Source organism: Ornithodoros turicata, chromosome 1, assembly GCF_037126465.1.
Source record: "Ornithodoros turicata isolate Travis chromosome 1, ASM3712646v1, whole genome shotgun sequence".
NCBI lineage: Eukaryota > Metazoa > Arthropoda > Arachnida > Ixodida > Argasidae > Ornithodoros > Ornithodoros turicata.
This window is the reverse complement of record NC_088201.1, coordinates 229,251,441-229,257,440: the sequence shown is the minus strand read 5'-3', so window position 1 is coordinate 229,257,440 and position 6,000 is coordinate 229,251,441.

The window sequence follows — 6,000 nt, the reverse complement described above, 5'->3', positions numbered from 1 at the left end:
CAAGAGGCTCAGCAAGAAGATGACAAAGTCTCTTAAGGACCTCGGGGGAAATTTCATCGTACCCGGTTGACTTGAGCGGTTTTAGTCCTTGTATAACCCAAGTAACTTCTGATATACTCGTTGGTGCCATAAAAAAGGAGGCAAGGTTGAATGAAGGAAGCGGAACACTAAGATTAGATACGTTACCCTGGCACACACGTGTAGAAACGTTGCAAAAGTAATCGTTGAATACATAAACGATATCACTTTGCGTAATCACAGGAGCCCCACTGTGCCTGAGTAGGCGCGCACCTGGAGTATATATCATGGAGTAGTTGTTCTTCCTAGATAAAGCAGTGTATATCGCACGCCAGAGACGCTTTGGATCGCCTGCCGACTGACTGATAGCAGATGCAAAGTGTCGTTGTTTTGGAGTCTTTATCATGCTTTTAAGAACGTTATTGTACCTTGAGTACCTTGCTCAAAGGTTACTATTCGATGGGGACAATCTTTTTACGGTACAGATTGTTCTTGCGCTTTATGCTTCGGAAAATTCCTTTAGTTCTACAGGGTTGTCTTATCGTTGGACGTCGACTTTGCTGGCTTCACGATTTCCTTGCGGACCGAACTGTCTGTGGCCGCACATCCCACTGCCCAAGCACTATGTTCATCAAGGCGTACCCCAAGGAAGCATTCTCAGCCCTACACTTCTTGCTGTGGTTATGGCAGGACTGAAATCGATAGTTCCACGCAAGGTCGCATTTTCCGTGTATGCCGATGACGTTGCCCTTTGAACAGTTGGCAAGTCACGATCAGCCATTCAGCGCCGTTTACAACAAGCCTTAAACAGACAGGGAGACGCGAGACAGAGTGACGCGAGCCTCTATTATAATATTTCGCGTTTTCTTTTACTGAGCAGTGTGGCCATGAGTATGGGTAACTGTACTGTCAGCATTTTGTATCAAGATAGTGCTTCGCTGGGTCGTGTAAGGCCGTTTGGACATCTGGGAAGGTCACTTCGCGGAGCTCATTCCTCATCAGACTCTGTATTCTTTCGATTGCACGGTTGTGTTTTGCATTTAGTGCCTCTTTGAAGTTGATATTATTATATACCAAGCTCGTGCGAAGAAGTTTTGAATATTATTCCTTGAGGCAATACTGTAAAAGAGGCTGATTTCGTGTGAAATATGTCTTCGTGTTTTCAAAATGGGTTTAAGTTGGTAAACAACTTAACAGGCACCTAAATTTGCGAAGGACGCGGGCTTTTGTCCGCCGGTCAATTGAGACGTCGTAACAGCAGATCAAATAGAAATCGCTCATAATTTAGCAACCATTTCAGGATATATCAATGTGCTTTTATAATGTTTTATAATGTTATTCCACATTTCGCGTTGTTGATTCAGTCGTTTAGGAGGCCCAGAGTGTCCTTATTCGGTGTGTGACACCGTAAACGGTACATGCAAGTCGCGCGTACCCGTTCGCGCGCGCAGAAACCAGAAAAGGTACACCACGACAGAGAGACAGAGACAAGTGACAGACAAGTGAAATAAATAGAAAACAGAAACGAAAAACATCTACGTGATTTATTTGGAATGAAGGGAATACTAACTCATTACTTCCAGTAGTAGATGTGTCTACTAAAGGTAAAACGCATCACAGACACATGGGCAGAGCCGTTGCATCTTGTTCTTTATGTCCTTGTCTTTCTGCTGCGTTAAAATTATACTTATCAACCACCCCGCTTCTCTCCTTGGTGAACTTAGATGTACCCACTAACGCTAAAGTATCTGTGAATTAACGGTGACAGAAGGCACTGAAAAGGTTAGCCATCTGTAGGACTGGAACCCACGTCTTCTGGATTAGCGGTCCAGGGCTCTACCAATTGAGATAAGCTAACACGCCTTCTCAGCGACTTCCAAGGGCGCGTCATTTGAAGGGACAAACCAGCCACTCTCTCTCATTCATCCTTCTTTCACTCTTACAGTGTTCTCAGTCATACACGCAATCATACGACGGGATAGACGCAAGCGACAACGGTTGAACATGAGAGAACTGACGTTCTGAGGCTGGAACAACATAGAAAGGACAAATACCTACAAGCACATACAAGCCTCAAATTGCCAAAGGAATGGACGATGAATTCATCGTTCATTTCATTGGCAACATAAGGCTTTATGTGGGCTGTGTCACCAGAAAAGGAGTATTCCATATATGGTCAGTTCTTGCGCCTGAAACGAATCTGCTCAGATCAGACCGATTTTGTAAAACAGAAATCACCCATTTGAACTCATCCATGAGTTCAAATGGGTAATTTGAACTCATGACTCGTTTGGCAAATCATCTAGCCTGTCCAGGGAGTCCTTATTCACCTCGAAACGCAAAGGAGACTTACGTAATGTAGTTTTATCCACCACATATCATAAATCACTTGTCAATACCAATTCCATTCTTAGACGTCACCTCAATACATTACATGCTGACGAGGAATTAAAGGAAAATTTTCCGACTCCCCCATTAGTAGCATTCCGTAGATCCAAAAATTTGCGCGACATCCTCACGTCATCATGCATGATGAAGCGCTCACCGGGTTGTTACCCCTGTGGTAGTACACGGTGCCAGACCTGTAAATTTATCGTGCCGTCCACAATTGCCCGTAGTACTTTGGGTGAATTCTGTTTGAAAATTCGTCATTCACTCCACTGTAATTCACCCAATATTTGTTACTTGATATTCTGGTGAAAGTGCAATTCACAATACATCGGTGAAACCTCCAACACAATGAGAAAAAGATTTTACGGCCACAAATTTGATATCCTAAATGCCCGCCAAACTCCTGTCGCCATTCATTTCAATCAACCTAATCACGATTTTGAAACTGATTTGAAAATTATATTGCTAGAATCTGGGTTCCGCACCGACATTAAAAGTAAGAATAGAGAGTTCTACTTAATTTCGTAATTCAAGTGTCTCACACCAAATGGTCTGAATATTAGTTCTGGCTCGTTATATCCGCATATGTAAATTTAATAGTTATATATCTATATTTATTTGTGCACAGTTCTTGAATCTTCGCTTCAGTCATCGTCTGGCTCTCTGTTAGATAATCCCTAACATTCCCTATTGTCCATTCTGGGCCACTCGTTTCCCATACTCCTGACCCCGCCTTCCGCGAAACTGGGTTGGCGAGCCTTTTTTGTTCACAATAACACCTTTTACTGTTCTTAAACTGTTAGAGGTCACTTATCCGTCTGCCCAGCTATTCATTGTACACAGACATGTGGGACCATATCTCCTTTCCCCTTCCCTTTCTTTGTACAGCAGTGTGTTTATTTGTGTATACGTCTATACTATATATGCTTATGTGTGCCACCACTTCACTTTGTACCTGAGGAACCGCGGACCTCCACGCGAAAGCTTGTACAAATTAAACTTAAGCAAAAATCTTCAGTGTCGGTTTCTGTATTTTGTTTATGCGGATGTCGCCCGCAGAAACTTCTATCCACGCAAGCATCTTTAACTGCGCGTTCAAATGAGTGTGTGCAAGGTCTCCGGTTTGGCATATGCAACCGGTGGGCTGAACTACATAACGTGAGAGACGCTTGTCTGTCGATCAAACATAGAGGTGTAGCACACTAAATGTGTGGCATTCAGCTCCAGGACGGCATCCAGGGGTAGCATTAGACAGTATGACCGGTATGACTGGTGATGTGATGCAGAATACGTCCCAGTACTTAGCATGACATTCCTGCTAACACCAAGCAAAGGATGCCGTATATGGGCCCGGCCATGTCAAAGACGGTCGTCTGGACAACTGTTTGTGTCATGTTTACCATGTTTACACTAATCCGCTCCTTGCACCACGCAGGTGGAGCCAGCGTCGTATGTCCCCTACCGGCGCGGTGCAAAATGTTGGGTAGTAAGGGTGCATATCCTCGCTTGCTTTGACTACACGATTTGACTGCGCTGCGGCTATTTCTGCTCTACTTGGCCTTAGAAATATAGGAATAGCTAAAGTTGCTGATTGTTGTTATGACACGGTTTCTGGCCCATGAACTTCCTGGACAAATTTTTGGACAAAGTAGCGCTGTCAAAGGGTCAAGGATCTGTGAATGCACATCATTCAGCTAGTGCTGAAGATTTCGCGGGGCATTGTCGCAACGTGTGCTGGCTTGGAATCATGCCAAAATCCCATTTCCGCACCCACGTAATCTCAGTAGTTGTCGGTTTCCCCAATTGTTATGTTGTGGTCGAACGGTTATGATATTGTTATGGTTGGGTGGTGGGGGTAGATATGTAGAGTTAAAACACGTGGAGAGGTAGGTCACAGCTACGTTGGTCACTGAGTTTGCATAAAGTATTCACAAACGGTACAGGTGATAATAAAGTTATATTACAATTTCCATGGATACTGAGCTGGCGTTTCCTTTGCCTGGTGGCTCTCTGGCATCAACGAAATTATGTCTCCGAGAGTTCATTGCACAACTTTAATAGTATACCTTGCAGAAACGTTTGAAACGAAAATGAAATTTCGAAAATACAGAACTACACAGCAATTTTTCGACATTATTTCATTGAACAGTAGACATGACTGCACCTTTAGCTTAATAATTAGGTAAGGTGTCTTTAGGTTGCCGTTTAGAAAGCCCTGTAATGAGAGGGGTGGATTTCTACGTATTTTGCTGCACACTTAATAGTGAATTTCAGTATAACGTACCCTGTCGCCTTTGCGCACGTAAGGGACAGCGTTGGTGGTTCGCACGCGCAAGACATAAGCAGGGCTTAGCGCATTGCGCAAAACCAAGACGCTATCCCTTACGTATACGCAAAAGCGACAGCGTACGGTATGCTAAAACTCACTATTATCTATTACCGGTTTTTCCTATAAGGATGATCGTGTAGTACCGCAATTTCACCTCTCCCTCGTATTCCACAAGGAATGTATCAAAAGAGAACACCAACCCATCCGTCAGAAACCAGGAAAACTAAAATCCGCCGCAAAAAAGAAAAAGAAGGAGAGAAAGGAAACCGTAAAAATGTCAAACCCACGGCAGAAATTTGGAGTATTCGGCTCCTTTTTAATTTCGGCGAGGTTTACTTGGCTATAGAGTCATGCCTAGCAAGCTCGTCGCGCCTCATACATGTTTCATCACAAAAAAATACGAACGCGCAGTGTAACTTTGTCTAACCTAGACCCACTAAATAAAGGTGCGCTGTACTGAGCGATTGTAATAAGCTTCGCTCTAGTGGATACCATTTAGCGAGACAAATCTAACCGAAGGAAAGCAGGAGACCCGCCCTGAAGTTACTACTCAAATGTTAACACGTGGCTCGTAGAGGGCGCTCCAGCTGCTGGAGAAACTCTACTGCAAGGAGCGGATTCCGAAGTTTCGTCTTACCTCTAGAAACCCAGTACAGTCAGAAAGCAGTATGGAATGTTTTGCGGTTATCCGTTTTATCAAACTGGCGCTAGCAGTGTGCGGAATTATTAACGGCGCGATGAAATTCCACAATCATCTTCGTCGAAATGAGATGTTGTTCTCGTTATTGAAATATTTCATCGCAACGTCGTTTCATGAGAAGAAACAGCAACAACTTCATTTCAGGATGATGGGTGGGGAGTTTTCCTCGCCGGGGGCGATACTCTACCCCATTGCTGGAAGTGAAGCGGGGAATGAAGGAATGGGTCCCGTTACAATGAGGATCCAAGTCCTGTGGCGTCCAAAAAGGCGAAGACAGCCTTGGGGGCAGGACATTGGTGAGCTGGATGCGCAGAGGCGCCAAGCAAATTTGCGAGGGGGAGGGGGCAGGAGTCTAGCTCGTTGAGGGAGGCGGGGAGTACGGAGCGGGAAGATTGGTAGTGTTGGCAATGGAGAAGAATGTGCTCGAGACCTTCAACAGCACCGCAGTGGCTGCAGGGGAGGCTTAAGTTGTCTCAAGCGGTAGCGCCGCTGTGCTGTGAAGGGCACGTCGAGGCGCATTCGATGAACTAATGCGACGTCTAGACGAGAGATATGTGCTGGC